General features: G+C 41.4%; 1 protein-coding gene across 2 annotated transcripts in view; it reads right to left on the bottom strand.

The window, feature by feature from the left end:
• ATP10B (ATPase phospholipid transporting 10B (putative)) overlaps positions 1-19,859 on the bottom strand; it is a 362,023-nt gene that overhangs the window by 169,467 nt on the left and 172,697 nt on the right. The window lies entirely within an intron of this gene.

A 19,859-nucleotide genomic window follows, 5' to 3' on the forward strand; every position in this document is an offset into this window, starting at 1 on the left:
TTTCTGTTTGACTGATTCTTGCTCTCTCATAGAGTCATTAGTTTCCATTTGTCCAATTCTAGTTTTTAACAGATTGTTTTCTTCTGTTAGTTTGTGCTTCCTTCTTCAATTGGCCAATTGTATTTTTAAGGGATTTGTTTTCTTCAGTGTACTTTTTTTCCAGTTTGCCAATTGTGTTTTTTAGGGACTTGTTTTCTTCAGTGTACTTTTTTTCCAATTGGCCAATTGTATTTTTTAAGGACTCTTCTACCTTTCTCATTAGACTTTTAAAATCCTTCTTGAGCTCTTCTAAGAAGGCTTTTTGGACTTCAGACCAGTTCATATTCCCTTTTGATGTTGCAGATGTGGGTTTGTTGACAATGTTGTCCTCTTCAGAATTTCTGCCTTGATCTTCACTCTTCTCATAATATGAATCTATGGTACGTTTCTTTTTACTCATGGTGTGTTTCTTTATTCCCTGGCCTTAAAAGAGATTGAACTCTCCTGCTGGGGAACAGAGGGCACTGACCCAAGCTTCTCGTGTTGGGAGCCTAGGTCTTGGTCACTGACTTTGTGTGCTGGGGCCTCTTATGTAGGCAATTGGAGGCTGTAGATTTCTGGCAGCTTACCTCATGTTGGGCTGGAATCAGCAAGGCTGGAACTTTCAGGCAATTCTAGGTTGTCTGCTTTTCCCTTCCTTTAGCTTTCTTCAGCTCCTTTTAGATGGGTGCTGCAGGGTGTTTATCTGCCTGGGACCCCATGTAATGCTGCCTCCCTTGTTTCTGCTAATGCACTGGGAGATTCCTTTGTGGTAGAGTGCCAAGGCACCTGGTGGTTTTCTGAGCTGGTTTTGACCAGTTCCCTAGCCCTCACTGAGGCACTTGGAGGTCTAGGTGTTGGTGTTTGCCTCCTCTACCACCTGGGCTTCAGGATCTTTTCCTGGGGTTCTGACAGCTTACCTGGTGTTGGGTTGGAATCAGCAGGGCTGGGGCTTTATGAAGACTTTAGGTTGCTTTCTTCAGCTCTTTTCAGATGAATGATGCAGGGTGCTTATCTGCCTGGGGCCCTTTGTAGTGCTATTTCCCTTATTTTTGCTGAGGCACTGGGAGACCTATTTGCTGGGCTGCTGCACTGCTATTCCCCGTCTTTCTTCTAGTTCAGCTGTTCCAGGTTTTTTTTTTTCTGGGTTTTCAGAGGTTGGTAAGTGAGAGTGAAAGCCACTACCTTTTTATTCCACCATCATGGCTTCTGGAAGCAGAAGTCCCTCTATTTTATTAAGGAAAATGAAGCCACCTGCAAGAATTCCAGCAAATGCCAAATCCTTGTTATATCTCCACCCACCCACTCTTCCTTTCTTTTACTCTCTGGGGATGAGGTAGCCCATTCCCTGCCAATGCTATCCCCTTCATCTCTGACCTTGATTGACCTCAATCTCTCACCTGTCCTCCAGGACCTAGATCCATGGATTATTTATTCTCTCTCTGGCATCTTTAGTCTTTCTTCTTCCACTGGTTTCTCCCACCTTAGCCTACAAACCCTCAACTCAGTGTTCTTTTCACTGTACCAAGGCTTCTTAACTCAAGGCTCATGGTATATTTTAGGGGTTCTAATAACTCGGATGGGGCAATGTTATATGTTTCAATGTAATTGGTTTCCTTTGTAATCCTATTTTATGCATTTAAAAAACATTATTCTGAGAAGTCTGAAATCTTCACCAGACTGACAGAGGGGTCCATGACACAGAAACGTTAAGAGCCCCTTCTCTGTACTATGTTGCCTTTATCCTCAGAATCCTAAGTGATTCTTCACTACAGAATACCTGGCTTTACCAGTGCTCCTGAGAAAGGCCCATAAGTCTTGGGGTTGACTCCAAGCTAGTTCTGCTGCAGCTATATTTGTATAGAAGCATTTACCCGACAGCCCACCCCACGTTCCAGGTCATGAATGGAACACTTACAGCTACTTCAAAAACCAGTGTATGAACCATGCAAACAATGAAACAATCAGACCATTCCTATGTGAAAAACAAATCTAAAAACCGGTCCCCCAAACATCTATCCCATCCAGGTCCTACCCTCATTTCACCCCTTCCTTTTTGCTGCCAAAATTCTTAAAAGAACAGATGACAATGTTTGCTTCTATTTCCGTCCTGCTCTTACTGTGCCCTCCATCCTCTGTAATCTGGCCTTTATCCCCATCACTCTTCTGAACGGGCCTCTCTCAGGTCAACAACGACCTCCTAATTTTCAGATCCAATGGCCTTGTCTTAGTTTTCCTCCTGTTGTCTGCTCTGCCACATCAAATATTGTTGGATGACATCTTCTCCTTTGGGCTACTCTCTCTTTCAGTGGTTTATGGGACACTTGCTTCTCTTGGTTCTCTTATAATTCTTACTTCTCCTTGTCTGTCTCCTTTATTGACTTCTCTTCTTCTCCTGTCACATACATACATATATACACACACACACACACAGAGATATATATGTACGTATGTGTGTATGTACATATGTACATAGGTATATGTGTGTATAACATGTGTGTATATATGTATTTATATATACATACATGTGTGTATAGGTATATATGTGTGTATACACACACACACACACACACACACACACACACACACACACACACACACAGAGTATTCCCCATGGATTTCTTCTTGGGCTACACTTTCTCTCTCGGTAATCTTATTTCAGAGCTCCAGTCTTTAGCTATAGACAGACAACTTCCAAAGCTCTATTTCCCCATTGCCTACCAAATACAACTCAAACTTCTTAACCAAGCATTCAAAGATGTCCATAACATGGTTCTTATCTACCTTTCTAGTCTTACACCATCTTATTCCATAACTTAACTGTACCCATTGATTCAGATTGCCACCCTCTCATCCTATGAAACATATGATTAGAATCATAGCTCTAGAATTGGAAAACACTTTAGAAGTCTTTTAGTCTAGCTCCCTTGTTGTTTGTTCTTCTTTCTTGAAGAGGACCATGACATCAGAAAGATGATGCCATGACTTGAAAGTGAATTGGATTTAAGCATGGGAAGGCTGTAAAAGGTCACCAGGCTCATTTTTTCCTCTGGAGCCATCTGGGTCCAGTGGCAAGATATAGATCAGGACAACTGGTGATGGCCTGTTCAACTCCCTTACTTTACAAATGAGGAAACTGAGGCCCATTGAAGTCAAGTGATTTGCCTAAGGTTTGATAGAGTGGCTTCTCTTGTAAATCCTACATGTGGCCTGTACCTCTTCTCCACAAATTCCCTGCAACCACACGTGTGCCTCCTCCACCCTGCTTTCTAGTTTTTTTTTCTCATTTTGATTTATCAATTTATTTTGATTTATCAACAATCACTTCCATATGCTTTTGAGTTTAAAATTTTTCTCTCCCTTCCTCCCCACCACCCTCCCCAAGATGGTACACAATGTGATATAGGCTATACATTTACATTCCTATTAAATATATTTTCACATTAGTGAAGTTGTAAGTAAAAATTAAAACCAATAGGAAGAACCATCAGAAAGAGGAAACAAAACTCAACAGAAGAGAAAAAAAAGATAGTGATTCAACTTTCACAGTTATGATTACTATCTGTATCTTTTTCTCCATCCTTTTCCCCCCGTTTATGCTTTTCTTTCTCTTCTCTCCCTTCCCCTCCTCACCAGTTCTTTGCTTTTGACCACTGCCTCCTTCAGTCTCTCCTCCCTTCTATTATCCCCCTCCCCCTCTTCCCCTTTGCCCCCACTGCTTCTTCCCTCCCTTCCATCCCCCCTCCCTTTGCTTTCCCCTTTTCCCACCTACTGCCCTTAGGGCAAGTTAGATTTCCATACCTAACTGATTATGTTATTCCCTTCTTAAGCCAAATCTGATGAGAGTAAGGTTCAAACAATGCTCACCACCCCTTCTTTCCCTCTGCTGTAATAGGATTTTCTATCTTTTCCTGTAATGTAATTTACCCTTGTCTGCCTACTCCTCTCTCAGTACATTTTCTAAGATTAGACTAATCCACTTACTTGGATCTATTTAACCCACTTGATTAGATTTTTTTTTATCATTACATCAAAGTCAACTAATATCCACCCCCTTTACGTATACTCCTTTAACATGGTGTTATAACAATACAGTTTTCAAGAGTTGCAAGTGTTATCTTCCCTTGTAGGGATGTAAACAGTCCGCCCTTATTAACAACATTTTGTATCTTTCTGTCCCATTTATGTTTTTATGTCTTTCTTGAATCTTGTACTTGAAGATCAAATTTTTTGTTGAGCTTTGGTCTTTTTATCAGGAAGCTTTGGAAGTCCCCTATTTTGTTGCATATCCATCTCCTCCCTTGAAGAATCATGCTCATTTCACTAATGTGAAAATATGTTTAATAGGAATGTAGATGTATAGCGTATATCACATTGTGCACACTCTTGGGAAGGAAGGGAGAGAAAAATTTTAAACTCAAAAGCATATGGAAGTGATTTGGCTGCAGTCCAAGCTCCTTTGCCTTATGGAATATCATGTTCCATGACCTGTGGTCTTTTAATGTAGAAGCTTCAAGGTCCTGTGTAATCCTGACTGTGGTTTCAGGATATTTAAATTGTTTCTTTCTGGCTGTTTGCAGCATCTTCTCTTTCATCTGGTTTTTGTGAATTTTGCTGTTCTATTCCTTGGTGTTGTCAATTTGGAATCTCTGAAGTGGTGACTGGTGTATTCTTTCTATGGTTATTTTACCTTCCGGTTCTAGGACTTTAGGGCAGTTTTCCTTTCTGATTTCCTGAAAGATACTGTCCAGGCTCTTTTTTTCATCATAATTTCCATGTACCCCAATGATTTTTCAATTGTCTCTCCTGGATCAATTTTCCAGGTCGGTTGTTTTACTGATGAGGTATTTTATGTTTTCATCCATTTCTTCATTTTTTTGTTTCTGTTTGACTGATTCTTGCTGTCTCATAGAGTCATTAGTTTCCATTTGTCCAATTCTAGTTTTTAACAGATTGTTTTTTTTAGTTTGTTTCTTCAGTGTACTTTTTTCAGTTGGCCAATTGTGTTTTTTAGGGACTTGTTCTCTTCAGTGTACTTTTTTTCCAATTGGCCAATTGTATTTTTTAAGGACTCTTCTACCTTTCTCATTAGACTTTTAAAATCCTTCTTGAGCTCTTCTAAGAAGGCTTTTTGGGCTTCAGACCAGTTCATATTCCCTTTTGATGTTGCAGATGTGGGTTTGTTGACAATGTTGTCCTCTTCAGAATTTCTGTCTTGATCTTCACTCTTCTCATAATATGAATCTATGGTACGTTTCTTTTTACTCATGGTGTTTCTTTATTCCCTGGCCTTTAAAGAGATTGAGCTCTCCTGCTGGGGAACAGAGGGCACTGACCCAAGCTTCTTGTGTTGGGAGCCTAGGTCTTGGTCACTGGCTTTGTGTGCTGGGGCCTCTTATGTTGGCAATTGGAGGCTGTAGGTTTCTGGCAGCTTACCTCATGTTGGGCTGGAATCAGCAAGGCTGGAACTTTCAGGCAATTCTAGGTTGCCTGCTTTTCCTTTCCTTTAGCTTTCTTCAGCTCCTTTTAGATGGGTGCTGCAGGGTGTTTATCTGCCTGGGGCCCCTTGCAATGCTGCCTCCCTTGTTTCTGCTAATGCACTGGGAGATTCCTTTGTGGTAGAGTGCCAAGGCACCTGGTGGTTTTCTGAGCTGGTTTACCAGTTCCCTACCCTCACTGAGGCACTTGGAGGTCTAGGTGTTGGTGTTTGCCTCTCTACCACTGGGCTTCAGGATCTTTTCCTGGGGTTCTGACAGCTTACCTGGTGTTGGGTTGGAATCAGCAGGGCTGGGGCTTTATGAAGACTTTAGGTTGCTTTCTTCAGCTCTTTTCAGATGAATGATGCAGGGTGCTTATCTGCCTGGGGCCCTTTGTAGTGCTATTTCCCTTATTTTTGCTGAGGCACTGGGAGACCTATTTGCTGGGCTGCTGCACTGCTGTTCCCCATCTTTCTTCTAGTTCAGGTGTTCCAGGGTTTCTTCCTGGGTGATATTTTCTGGGTTTTCAGAGGTTGATCCCTGCTTTCTACTTTTCAAACCATAAACAAATCATTCATTCATTCATCTCTCTGTAGCTCTCTTGCCATTGTGTGGTTACCAATGGAGGATATAAGTGGCTCATCAGTTATCCCTAGCTCTTGCCATATGACTAGCTTATCTTCTATTCTGGTCATACATCTCTTTGATGATAGGCACTTCATGTGAACTCTATGGCAGCCAACTGAAGGCTAAGGACTCCTCAGAATTATGTTTTTAAATAATTGAAGGAAACGCTAAATTTTAGTTCAAGGTTACTGAAAATGAACATGTAACTTTTTCTGATCCAAAGTCACAGACCTGTTGAAATCTATCTTTGGGGGTCTGTGGACCCCAGGTTAAGAACCCCTGCTCTGTAAGATTCATTAGAGAATGTGGTTTTCTCATGTTCTGGATCTGGCTACATAGCCACATTGTACTCCATCAGCATGGACTGTGTCGTACCATATGGCCTAAAGGGCACATTATTGTGCCTAGCAAATTTGTACTACTCCTGCAATGTCATTGTTATAAGACAGTGTTTACCAATGTGGGGATTAGGGCCCACAGTGGAGGGCTGCAGCTTGATCCCAAGGGATATGTGATCAATCAGTCAGAGAGCAGGAAGCTGGGTCACATGGAGCTTGTCTACAACATGACTCCCAATAACCAAACATGAGGCTCACCTCCCACAGTAACATCTTCCCCCTCCACTCCCCCTTCTGCTGTTCTGTAAGCTTCCAATTTACCCCCTTCTCATCTAGGAGTTGGAACCTTGGGACAATTATTACGTAGCTCCACAGTGACAACTCATAGTAAGAGCTGTAATTGCTGTCCAAGTGCCATTGGGAAAACCCCTAGAATACCAATCAGGGAAAAAATACTGATGGGATGTTCAAAGAAAATCATTTGGAGACCAGCAGTGTCTGGAATAACCGACAGAGACTGATGTGGCTGACTTCTGCCCAGCAACGATAAGAGCCTTGCCTCAATCTGACTCTGCCTAGTAACAGGGGGCTCTATCTGTGGACAAGAAAACCTTGTTATTTTCTGTATACATGACCAACCCCTATTTTTTGTGCCTGTATCCTTGAATGTTGCCAGTTAAGCTCCCTGCTTTGTGAACGCAGCCCTGAAGTGTTTTGTAACATACTCAGCGTACCTGTTTCTCCCTCTCCTGCCTCCCCTTATATACCTGCTTCCCCTTTCCCGACATCCTTCCCTGGGGTTAACGGCCCACATAGGCGCATAACCCCACCCCTATCTGAGTGCCCCAAACTTGGGTATAAAAGTAAGCCCCTGTCTTATCTCTAAGGACCAACCCATTGCTTTTGCTTCAATAAAGCCCTCTTGACTAGGAGAACCTCTACCCCCTGGTCTTTCCAGACAACCTGACTCAGAGCATTATCTACTTCTTCAAGACTCTACAAATTATAGTCTTAAAGAAATTGCTCTCGGTGCTTAAGAGGGTAAGTAACGTGCCTAAGGTCACATGGGAAGTATGTGTTAGGGACTCGAACCCGGGCTTTACTCTGTGGCCAGATCTTGATCCACGATGCTATCCTGCCTGTCTGCTTGACACATAGTAGGTGTTTGCTTCCTGAAAAACTGAATGAAAAGGGTAGGTGTGACTCCAGGGGTGCCCTAGAAGGAATCTCACTGGTTTAGGAGAGCTGATGGTTAAATTTTGGGGTGTGAACATTTAGCCCTCAGAAATTCACAAATGCTACAAATCAGGGCTTGATTTTTTTGGATTTTCTAGACTTAAAGACTTATCACTTAAGAAGCAATAATGCAACTTAATCTGCATTCACATTTGTTATTTAATCTTCATCATTAATGTTTATTAATAACATTTGTTAGTAGGGTTAGTAGATTAAAATCAAAGGTGTGCCATGCGTACATCTTTATTAAACATTTAACAGCACCTGCTTGGCTTCCAGTTGCTGTATTTGAAGTAGTTGCAAACATGTAGCAGTCATGACCTAGGGTGTGGGGTGAGCAGTCACATTGGCCAAGTGAATACTTCTACACAAATATAGCTGTCATAGAATCAGCATGAAGCCAACCCCATGACTTGTGTGCCTTTCTTTTGGGGGCTGGTAGAGCCAAATGACGAAGCACAATATGATTTTTTTCAGTATGCAATGAAGAATCACACAAGATTCACAGACTACTACTGAGTCAGGAATCTGGCCTCAGATACTTACTAGCTGTGTGAGCCTGGGCAAGTCACTTAACCCTAATTGCCTCAGTTTCCTCACCTGTAAGATGAGCTGGAGAAGGAAATGGCAAACCACTCCAGTATCTTTGTCAAGAAAACTCCAAATGGGGTCATAAAGAGTCATACAGGAGTGAAATGACTCAACAGCGACAACAGATAACGTAGTCAAAGCAACACTGAACCAGGAATTAGGAATTGTGAGCTCAATTAACAGCCTGACCTCTTACTGACTGCGGAACTTCTGAAAAGTTCCTCTCTGGCTCTCACTTTTTTCCTTTGCTAATTAAATGAGGAGGTTAAACTGTATGATCTTTGAATTCTAAGACTGTACATCCTATTATAGAAAAGAGTAATCCAAGCAACCAGGATCACTCCTTTACTTGAGAGATCTGGGTTTAAAGCTTGGCTCTGACCCCTACCACCTGTACAACCAATGGTCAAACTACTTAACTTATCTGAGGTTCAGTTTCCCCTTCTGAAGGGTGGGGGATCATCATATTTACCCTCTCTACCTCATAGGATTATAGTGAGGAAATCGCTATGTAAAAAAATCATCATAAAAATGTGCCTTGTTATCAACATAGTGCCATGTGTAAAGAAGTTGCAATTGACTCAAGGTCGCATAGGTAGAAAGTAGAAGACTCATTATCTGATCCTGGGTCCAAACAGAGATCGGTGTCAAGTCACAGACTTGGATGAAAAAATCATCTTTATAGTGACAGAATGGGACATGTGTTGTTAAGACAACAGTTTGTCTAAAAAAGATCTGGGGGGCTTAGTGGACTGCAAGCTCAATATGAATCATCCCTATGATGCAAAGGCATCAGAAAACAAGCAGCAAGATAAAATCAGTAGGTTACATTAAGAGAATCACTGTGTTCAAAATAAAGGAGATGAAAATCCTGCTATACTCTGCCCTGGCCATGTCCCATCTGGAAATTTTTGCCTCATTCTGAAGGCTAGATATTAAGAAAGAAATTGATGAGCTGGGGTTTGTCCAGAGAATGGCAATCAGAATGGTGGAGGAATAAGAAAGCATGCATTGTAAAGACTTGTTGAATGACTTAGGAATGTCTAGTACAAGGAAGGATAGGAGAAGTGATAAATGTCAAGTCTTTGCAAGACTGTGACGGAAAAGAAGAATTATAGGATCATAGATTCAGAGTGAGAAGGGATCCTGGAGGGCTTCAAGTACATCCCCCTTATTTCGTAGCTAAAGAAACTGGGCTTCAAAGAGGTCAGCTCGTTTGATTTGAGGCAGGATTTGAATACAGGTCTTCCTGACTCCAAGTCCAGGACTCTCTCTGTTATGCCATGATTGGCCTCAGAGGGCAGAAGTCAGAGCAATGAGTGGATTTCTCAGAGAGGCAAATTTAGTCTTGATATAAAGAGAAACAAAACAAAACTAAACAAAAAACCAAAAACCTTACTAATGACTTGTTTTGTCTAAACATCAAATGAGTTGCCTTTACTGGTACTGAGTCGCCTTTCATAGGAAGCCTATTGGGTAACTATTTGTTTGGAATATTGACCTGCAAACTCTCGTTCAGCCACAGATTGGATCTGATGGCCTCGCCCATTCTAACTCTGAGATTCTGAGATCCACGTGTGGCATGCCAGAAGCTGCATATGAGTTGGGTTTTAATGCGAAATCACACCAGTCTTAGGGTGATTAGGACCTTTAAAAGAAAATAAAGCTTGAAAATAAAGATTGGGAAGAACAAAATAGCCCTGTTGATATTGGCAGGAGATTGAGAATTGCTCCTCAAGAGTTCCACAATCCATCCCTTAAAGCCTCAGAGGCTCCTCCCCCGTGTTTTTCAGAATAGAAATTTGGTGGGAAGACAAGGTACAGACCAACTTCTTGGGTAATGACTATTAAAAGGAAGCTTTTTTTTCCTTGGAGCAATTATCTCCTCCTCCTCTTCCTCCCTAACACCAATCACATTAAATAGTTTTTAATGGCTACCACCAAATCATAGGACATATAGCTGGAAATATCCTTAGAACCCCATCCTTTCATTTTACGGATTAAGTAACTGAGGCCAAGAGATCACATGTTAAGTAGCAGAAATGGGATTTTTTTTTTTTAGTGAGGCAATTGGGGTTAAGTGACTTGCCCAGAGTCACACAGATAGGAAGTATTACGTGTCTGAGGCTCTATTTGAACTCAGGTCCTCCTAACTCCAGGGCTGGCGCTCTATCCACTGTACCACCTAACTGCCCCCTAGAAATGGGATTCTTTCAAGCAACATTTTCCACCAAGGAGGAAGGACACCTGCTAAATGCTTTACTACAAGGGAAAGTCTTTCTTCACACTCCTCTGAATAACCTATCCTTCTATCTCACTTTTGAGTCACACAGTCCTAACTACATTACCTCAAATGCTCTATAAAGCAACCCTAGGAAGTTCAAGTCTCCCTGTGTCATCAATGAAGAAACTGAGGTACAGAAAAGTTAAGTGCTTTGCCTATGGTTCTACAGCTAGTAAATATCACAGCCAAGATTCAAATCTTTGGTTTCCCGACTCCACTTTTCCCATTTTACCACATGGCCTCTCTGATTTTCCAGTGGCCTATTTAATGAAAGGTAAAGGATCTTGGGAAAGAAGATAACAGGAAATCTTTTAATTCATAGGAGTTTAGCTGAAAAGGACCGTAGAGACTATTGGGTCTAATCTCATTTTATATAGATGAGGAAAATGTGGGCCAGACAAGTTAACTTAAACCACAGTTAAACAGCTTAATAATAATAATAAGCATTTATACTCAAAGTGTTTTACATGTTATCTGATCATTACAACAACCCTACTAGGTAGGTACTATTACTATTCCCATCTTACTGAGAAGAAAACTGGGCTGAGGTACGTTCCAGGGGTGGGGAACCTGCAGCCTCCAAGGCCACATGTGGCCCTCTAGGTCCTCAAGTGTGGCCTTTTGGCTGAATCCAAACTTCACAGAACAAATCCCCTTAATAAAAGGATTTGTTCTGTAAAACTTAGACTCAGTCAAAAGGCCGTACTCAAGGACCTAGAAGGCCACATGTGGCCTTGAGGCTGCAGGGTTCCCACCCTGAAGTGATTTGTTCAAGATGACATAGACAGTAAACAGCAGAGCCAGATTTTGAATGGAAATATTTTCACTCCAAGTCTGTGCTTTTTTCCTTTAAACTATATTCATGATGGTAACACGCAGCTTAAATTCCTTTTATTTACCCCCTCTAGAGGGAAATGTGTTTTTTAACGTTTTCTCTCTCTCTTTTAAGTCTTCTGCTTTTGTTTACTAGCAACATAATTAAGTTGATTCTAATTAAGCATGAATACATTGCATGCAAGAAACTCTACAACTCTTTTCTGAACAGAAGGATAAAAAGAGTGTTTTTCAAAGCCTTGAAGGGCAGAATACAATAAAGAAGCAGCCATTTACATCTTCTGGCTTCAACTTCGTATTTTATTTCATTTAAATTGAACAAACCTTGATTAAGCCTGTGGGGTATTGAGGCACCGTGCTAGGCACTGAGGAACTTAGACATTTAAAAATTGACATCTTTCTTCTCCCTTCCAGGAGTTTACATTCTAGTATGGGCTATCTTGGAGGGCAGAACTGGAATCAGTGAGTAGGAGTTGCTGAGAGGCAAACTGAGGCTTGACATGAAAGAAACATCCCTAACAATTGTTGCTGTTTAAAAATGGAGTGAGATGCCTTGGTAAGGCATAGGAAGACAGAGACACAAATACCTTTGGCTCAAGGGAGATTCCCAAGTTCAGAAACGAAAGAGACCTCACAGGTTATTTAATCAAGGGGCATCAAACTCAAAGAGTTTGTCATACCTAGAATCCCTGCAGGCTACAGATTGACTTAGAAAACTACATATTACCATGATCTATGATTCATTGTATTTATTATTTCGTTGAATATTTCCCAATTAAATTTTAATCTGGTTTGAGTTATATGAGACTCTGAGAATGGAAGTGACTTACCTAGTGTCACACAAGCTGTGTATTGTGATAAAGGAGAAGGAAAAGTCTTAGTGTTCCAAGAAATTTTGGGGAAGAGGGATCCTAGGATTACAAATCTAGAAGCAGGTCACTTTAGGGACAGTGGCTTATATTTATAAAGTAGGAGCACATATGAAGCCTTTCCTCATTTGATCTTCACATCTGTCCCATGAGGTAGATGAATGCAAGTGGTCTCGTTGAGGTTTAGAGGTGTAGAGGTGCTGGGTCCCTAAAATCACAACATGCAGGTCCTGCCCGAATGAATTTGACCCTAGCTTTCTTTCAGCCAAAGACAAGGATATTCTAAAAAACATCTGCCATGTGGGCCAGATCTTAAGAATCTGAGCCCTTGGCTAGACTCTTAAAGAATCTCAGCACCTTAATGGGAGCCAGATGGACCTTATATATAGAAAGATCTAGGAGTAGCCAAGTAGTTTGGGGTGACTGGAGGAGGGGTCTAAGGAGGATCTGGATGGAAGTGGCCAGTAAGCTGGGTGAACAGAATGCCAGGCACCTGGCCAAGGGAGAATGGAGTTTAGATAGTGTTAAGAGTGGGAAGTGGCCGGAGGCAATTGGGAGGTAACAGAACAGAATTGGGAGATTGGGGTGTAGCCATAGTGAAAGGCCAGGCAAACACCAGAGATCTGAGAAAGTTTAGGGATTTTCCTTTTTGGAGTCCAGATCCCAAAGACATGGTCTTTTCCTTTTAAGGGTTCAGATCCCATCCCCATCAGTATTATTCTATTATTCCAATTTTAAAGATGAAGAAATTAGGGCTTGGAGAGGTAAAATCACTTAACCAAGATCATACAGCTGCTAGCAAATATCAGAGCTTGAATTTGAACTTTTGACTCCAAATCTAGTGGTCTTTCCACTGTACCTTACACCGGGTTGACTTTTTACACATGCACTATATATATGAGTAATTGAATTTATATTCATTATTAATGTTCTTTGTAGAATAGTAGAGTCGGGATAATCCTTAGGGAGTGTGTTGTCTAACTTCTTTCATTTTGCAAATGAGAAACTCAGGGCCAGTGAGAGGTTAAATAATTGTTCAAGGTCCCTTAGTTGTAGACCTGGGATTAGAAGACAAACGCCATGGGATTTGGAGTAGGGATCCAGGTTTAAATCCTAACTCTGCCACTTACTGTGTGTATGACCTTGAGCAAGTCACAGAATATCTCTGAGTCTTGGTTTCTTTACCTGCAAAATGAAGGAATTGGACTAGGTGGCCTACCCCTGACGTCCTTTCCAGGTCTAAATCAGAGATGCTATTTCAGTGACCCTTGTATGCTGACTGCATACCCAGGAGAGACATAAAGAGTAGACCTGAAGCTTGGGTCAGACAAAAAAAAATGGGAAAAGCCATGGCAATGAATTTCAGCATTCAGGCTGTGCTGCAAAGAATACTGGACTAGAAATCAAAAAGGGAAATACAAAACTGTAGAATGTTAGAGCTTAAAGTCCCCTTGTTGTTTGTCTTGTGCTTTCAAAGAGGACCGATGACATCATGGGGTGTTGCTTTGACTTGTGTGTGAGTTGGATTTAGTGAGTCAGTTGAACAAAGTCCTCACCTTCCATGTCTCTTTCAGAGTCACTGAAGTCCAGTGGCAGGACAGAAGCCAAGACAAGTGGTGATGGCTTAGGATGCAGTGGATGATCTTGGCATCTTCGATGCCTTACCAAACTCCAAGTACTTCATAGTGCCTTCTTCAGCCTCCTGCATGGCTGTTGGAATACATTGTTTTCCTCTGCCCATTGCACAGTCTTGGAGTAGACACTCTCCTTACTCAACAATGGGTTTGAGGCCCCTTGGTTATCCTCAACCTGGTTTAGTCCCTTTCAGCGGAGAGAAATCATCTAATCCATCCCTCACATATAGCTTGTAAGGAGAAGTTACTTACTCTTTCTTTTTTCCCTCCCTCCCTCCCTTCCTCCCTCCCTTCCTTCCTTCCTTCCTTCTAATTGAGGTTAAGTGACTTGCCCAGGGTCACACAGCTAGGAAGTGTCAAGTGTTTGGTCTGAGACTGGATTTGAACTCAGGTCCTCCTGACTTCAGGGCCAGTATCCACTGCATCACCTAGCTGCCCCCTAGCTACCCCCTCCCTCAGTTTCTTTCACTCCTCTTTAAATAAGTGGATGTTAGACTAGGAAAGTCCTGAGGCCATGGCTAAAATGCTATGCCTCTTTATGCATTCTGGTTCTCAAATGCTATCATTCTATGCTAAGTGGTGCAGTGATTAGAGCACTGGAAGCCCTGAGTTTGAATCCAGCCTCAGATACTTAATGACTGTGACCCTATGCAAGTTGTTTGACCTCTTTTGCCTCAATTTCCTCATACTCATACATAGGTTGGTTGCCTTTCGTTCTCAAAGAGGACCAAAGTGACGTCACTATGCTAGAGTCATGTTACAGCACGTCCAACTGTGGCTGGTCAGACCAATATGAGCTGTGAATACTCTACCGCAGGTTGGGCACCAATAGGCCCTGTGAACATTTGGGGTGGATTCTCTAAATTTGTACATCTCGCTTTTCTTTTCAGCTACTTCAATTCTGCTTTGCTCACAGCGTCTTCTCGGATGAGGGCACACCATGCTGGCTGGTCCTGTGCCAGTGCATCCCATGTCATACAATCAGCACCAAAGTTCTTCAGAGAGATCTTGAGGGTGTCGTTGTATCACTTCTTCTGACCACCATGTGAGCCTTGCCCAGTGTGAGTTTTTCATAAAATGGTCTTTTTGGGAAGCCCACGTTTTGCATTTGAACAACACGGCCAGCCCATCTGAGCTGTGCTCTTGGCAGTAGAGTTTGCATGCTTGGCAGTTTAGTTTGAGAAGGGACCTCAGTGTCTGGTATCATCCTGCCAGGTGATTTTCAGAATCTTCCTAAGACAATTCAAATGGAAGCGATTCAGTTTCCTGGCATGACGCTGGTACACTGTCCAGGTTTCACAGGCGTACAATGAGTCAGCACAATGGCTCTGTAGACCTTCAGTGTGGTAGTCAAATACCTCTTCTCTCCCACACTTTCCTTAAGAGCCTCCCAAACACTGAGCTAGCTCTGCCTCATATGTAAAATAGATGTAATAACAGCATCTACCTCACAGTGTTGCTGTCAAGATCAAATGAGATAATATTTGTAAAATGCTTTGCAAACTTTAAAGCAGTATATAATTACTAGTTATTATTATTTATTATTATTACTATGTTATAATTTTGGTTCTCATATTCCTCTTTACACCCTGATAAGTGATCTTTGGGGAGCAATAGGTGTTAGGTTTCTGTTAGTTCCTGAGAAAGGCAAAATGATGCCCGGTCAATGATTTCCATGCTACTGGCCCTTTAACTGTCCCAGCTCACTTACATGCATGCTCAGAGCAGTGACTCCACAGTAACAACTTTCTTCCTTCCAGGCAAACTTAATTTAAACAAATGCAACCCTCTTTATAACTCAAAGTTCAAAGTTTTATTGCTTTTCCCTCTACAGGGCCTATTTTTACTTCTTAAAAATTCCCCTGTATTTTCATACTTATGATCCTAGAATTTCAAAATGTGCCAGGCGATACCAGACATTAGTCAATGGAAATACTAATGTAATAAAACTTTATGAAGTGCTTCATGTCTTTTTTCTCATTCCTCCCCACCCAAAACCAAAACCAAACCAAACCCCTTAGGTTGCCAGGGCAGCCTGCTAGCCTTCCCATATTAAGAGAGGCAGTAAAAGAGATTTCCCTTTCAGAGTGTTAAGTAGAATGAGGAAACTGAGGATGATAGGTCATGGGATTTATTTATTTATTTACTTATTAAATTAACCTTTGGTCAGTTTTATAAAAGATTAAATTTATGTGGTTCATTTTGTACTTGTCTATCTAACCTTCGTATAATAAGATCAAAATCTCCTGAATCAGTGACAGGCAGTGTACATGCCCTGCTGTGCTCTCTGACACACTTTACCCTATTCAACGTTGATGATCACGTGGAGACGGAAGTTCTTTTTTATCCTTGCATTATGGTTTTCAATCTCTGATTTCCTTAAAGTTGGACAGTTGGTGGCTGCGATGACTAATTTGCTTTGTCTGATCACGTTTGGGGTCTGTTTGTGGCTTCAGATGGAATTATTGCTTTTGATCCCCACTTCAAATGGATTGACTTCTAGGGTTTAAATTTTTTTTTTTTTTATGTGTGTGTGCAGCCACTATCATCCTGCATTCAGTTTAGGAGGTTCCTCTAATAGAGGCCCTTTACCAAGATGGCTGGCAAGGGAGAAAGAAACCAGAAGATTTATATGAGAAAGTGGGCTTCTTAGCCTGAGATCCTTGAACGTGTTTTTGTTTTAAATATTTGGATAACTATTTCGATATGATCTGTTTCTGTTGTAACCTTATATATTTTGGGTGTTTAAGAACATTATTCTGACAGTGAGTTCATAGGCTTCACCAGATGGTCAAAGGGGACCACGTCACACAAAAAGGTGCAGAACCTCTATATCTTGCCCACCTCTCTCATTTTCTGAATGAGGAAGCAGAGGCTCATACAGGTTAATTACCTTGTGCAAGGTCACTCAGGCAGAGGTAGGAATAGAAGGGACCGCATGGATAATCCAGGCCTAGAATGTCATTTTAAAAGTGAGGACCTTGAAGCCAGAGAGGTTCCAGAATTTGGCTGAGGTGTCACTTGCAATTTATAACAGAGCTGGCACTAGAATTCAGGTCTGTTGGCTCATGGTCTAGGGCTCTTTCAGTAAATGATACTCAAGGTTGAGTAGAAGCTTCATGTCCTGACTTCTAGGCTAATAGCTATTTCCACAACAGGACAGTGATTTATTTAGGATTACTAGGATTGCAGAGGAAAGTGCTGATATTTTGGCTCTTAGTATTCCCATTGAATGAAGACAGGAATCCTATGAATGTCATACCTCTGCTTTTAGACGTCTGAGAGTTTTCCTTTGTGGACTTCCAATATGTCTTTTGGGTGATAACTACCCAAGACCAGAAAAAGTGACCTGATCCAATCAAATCAGCTATTTGGCCTCATGTAGACAAAAGAAGTATGGCACATGCTGTATTTGGAATCAGAGGACTTCATGGAATTTCACTGGATTTGAGCATTGGAAGGGACACTAGCAGCTAACTAATGCAATACAACCCATGCCCCAAAGAATATTCTGTTAGGTGGTAAAGAGGATAGAGTGCTGGAACTGGAGTCAGGAAGACCTGGGTTCAAATCCAGCACCTACCAGCTGTGTGACCTTGGGCAAGTCACTTTACATGTGCCTGCCTCAGTTTTTACAACTCTAAAATGGGGGTAATGATAGCACATACCTCCCAGAGTTGTTGTGAGGATAAAAATGAGGTAATATTTATAAAGTGCCTGGCACAGAATAGGCAATGTTATTATTATTATTAATTATTGTTATTATAATTATTACTAGCTGTGTACAAGATGCCCTCTGTCTGCCTCAGTTTCCCCAATTATAAAATAGGAATCATGATATACCTACCTCACAGTGTGGTTGTCAGGATTAAGTGAGACAATAATTATAAATAAAGTACTTAGGACAGTGCCTAGCATATGGTAGGCACTATATAAATGCAAGCTATTATCCTTTTCATCATCATCATTATTTTTATTACTAGCTGTGTGACCCTGGGAAAGTTGCCCTCTGCCTGTCTCATTTTCCTCAACTGTAAAATGGGGCTCATAATAGCACCTACCTCGTAGGGTTGCTGTGAGAATCAAATGAGGAAATACTTGTCAAACACGTAGCCTGGTACCTTGTAGTCAATACGTGCTTGTGCCCTTCCTTTCTCCCCCTTTCTCCTCACTATAACATACTGAGCAAATGGTCCTTTAACCTCTACTTCAAGACACACAGCAGGGGAGGACACATTACCTCCAAAGACTGCCCTGCTAACTCAAATTTGCTTCTTTGCAATTTCCACCCACTGCTATTGGTTTTCCCTTTTGAGGACAAAAAGAATTGAATTCCTTTTCTGTGTGACATCCTTGAAATAGTTGGCAGTTATCTCGTTACTCCTAAGTTTTCTCATCTTCACACTAAATCTCAAGTTCCTTCAGGAGATCGTCATGTGGCATGGCCTCAAGGCCTCCTCTGGTTACTCTCCATCTCATCAATTTCCTTCCCAAACTGTGTGGTTTCCATAAGAGAACACAATACTCCAGATGCGAACTGACCAGGGCAAAACATGGAAGTTCTATTACCTCTTTATTCCTAGAGGGTCTCTTTTTCTTCAGGGAACTCTGGATGACTATAGTTTTTAGCTGCCATATTACACAGTTGACTCATTGAATTTCTTAAATGCCCAGTTTTCCCCCTCAAATTGCTGTCTAACCATGCCTCCTTCATCCCCATCGTGAACTTGTGAAGTTGATCTTTTTAACCAAAGTGTAAGACTTTTACATTCATCCTTAATGAATCCATCTTATTAGACTCAGCTCAATGTTCTATTCTGTCAGGACCATATTAGATTTTGACTGTCATCCAGTGTGTTAGCCATCCATCCTAGGATGTGTCATCTGCAAACTGATGAGCATGCTATCCAAGACTTTATCCAAGGCATGGATAAAACTGTTAAAGAGCACATATCTCTGAGACACTTGCCTGTAGACCTCTTACCAAACTAACATTGAATCATTAGCGACTGGGTTTGGAGTCTGACTGCTATGTTATACCTTGAACTTGTCATCCTGACTATTTATTTAACCTCTCTAGGCCTTGGTTTCCTCATCTGTAAAATAACAAAGAAGGGTTGAACTAGACAGTCTCTAAGTTCCCCTCCATCTCTAAATCTATAATCCCATTGCCCATGGAAAAATGAATGGTTAATTGACTGAACTTTTGCTTTTCTACTTCTCAGGTAATATTTTATAGCCATTACCTTTAAGAGTGTGTTATACCAATATGACACTTACACAATGACATCAGGCATTTATTAAGTGCTTAATACGTGCCAGGCAGTGTGCTAAGCTCTGGGAATACAACTTTAAGGAAACAGCCAGTTCCTGCCCTCTAAGAGCTTATATTTGAATGGGGGAAGATAACATAAGAAGAAGCTGAAAGTGGATATGGCTGTGGAGGGAACTAGAGAGGCACTTATGCAGGGGTGAGGGTGAGGGTCCAGAAGTAGAGCTAAAAAGGAAATGAAAGTTGGGCAGTTTGGGGCCCTCTCCAAAATGGAGGAACTCACCAATGGAGAAGAGGGACAGCATGGCAGAATCAGTGTAAATCCAACTTTACACTTAAATCTCACCTCAGGGAAGATGCTATGATGCTTCATGCCCACTGCATAAGAACCATGGAACTTTACTTCTTAAACCTTAAACAGCTACACATTCTCTCATCATTGAATATTCTACCTATTAAGTCAACAGCAGCACCCTGTCTCCCCCTCCCTCCATAACAGTCCTTTAGTAATCTAGATGAAAGGAAAGTTGCCCAGATTTAATATTTATAGTGTGTATAATTGAAGCAGTCGTGATAAAGATCATTAAGTTGGAGATATAAAACATCTCCAAATCCCCATATGCTCAGCTCCAAAAGGATGAATAAAATTGGAAATAAATTGGCCACTAACCAGCTGATC

The sequence above is a fragment of the Phascolarctos cinereus genome, unplaced genomic scaffold (assembly GCF_003287225.1).
Source record: "Phascolarctos cinereus isolate Bilbo 61053 unplaced genomic scaffold, phaCin_HiC Scaffold_2;HRSCAF=192, whole genome shotgun sequence".
Taxonomy (NCBI): Eukaryota; Metazoa; Chordata; class Mammalia; order Diprotodontia; family Phascolarctidae; genus Phascolarctos; species Phascolarctos cinereus.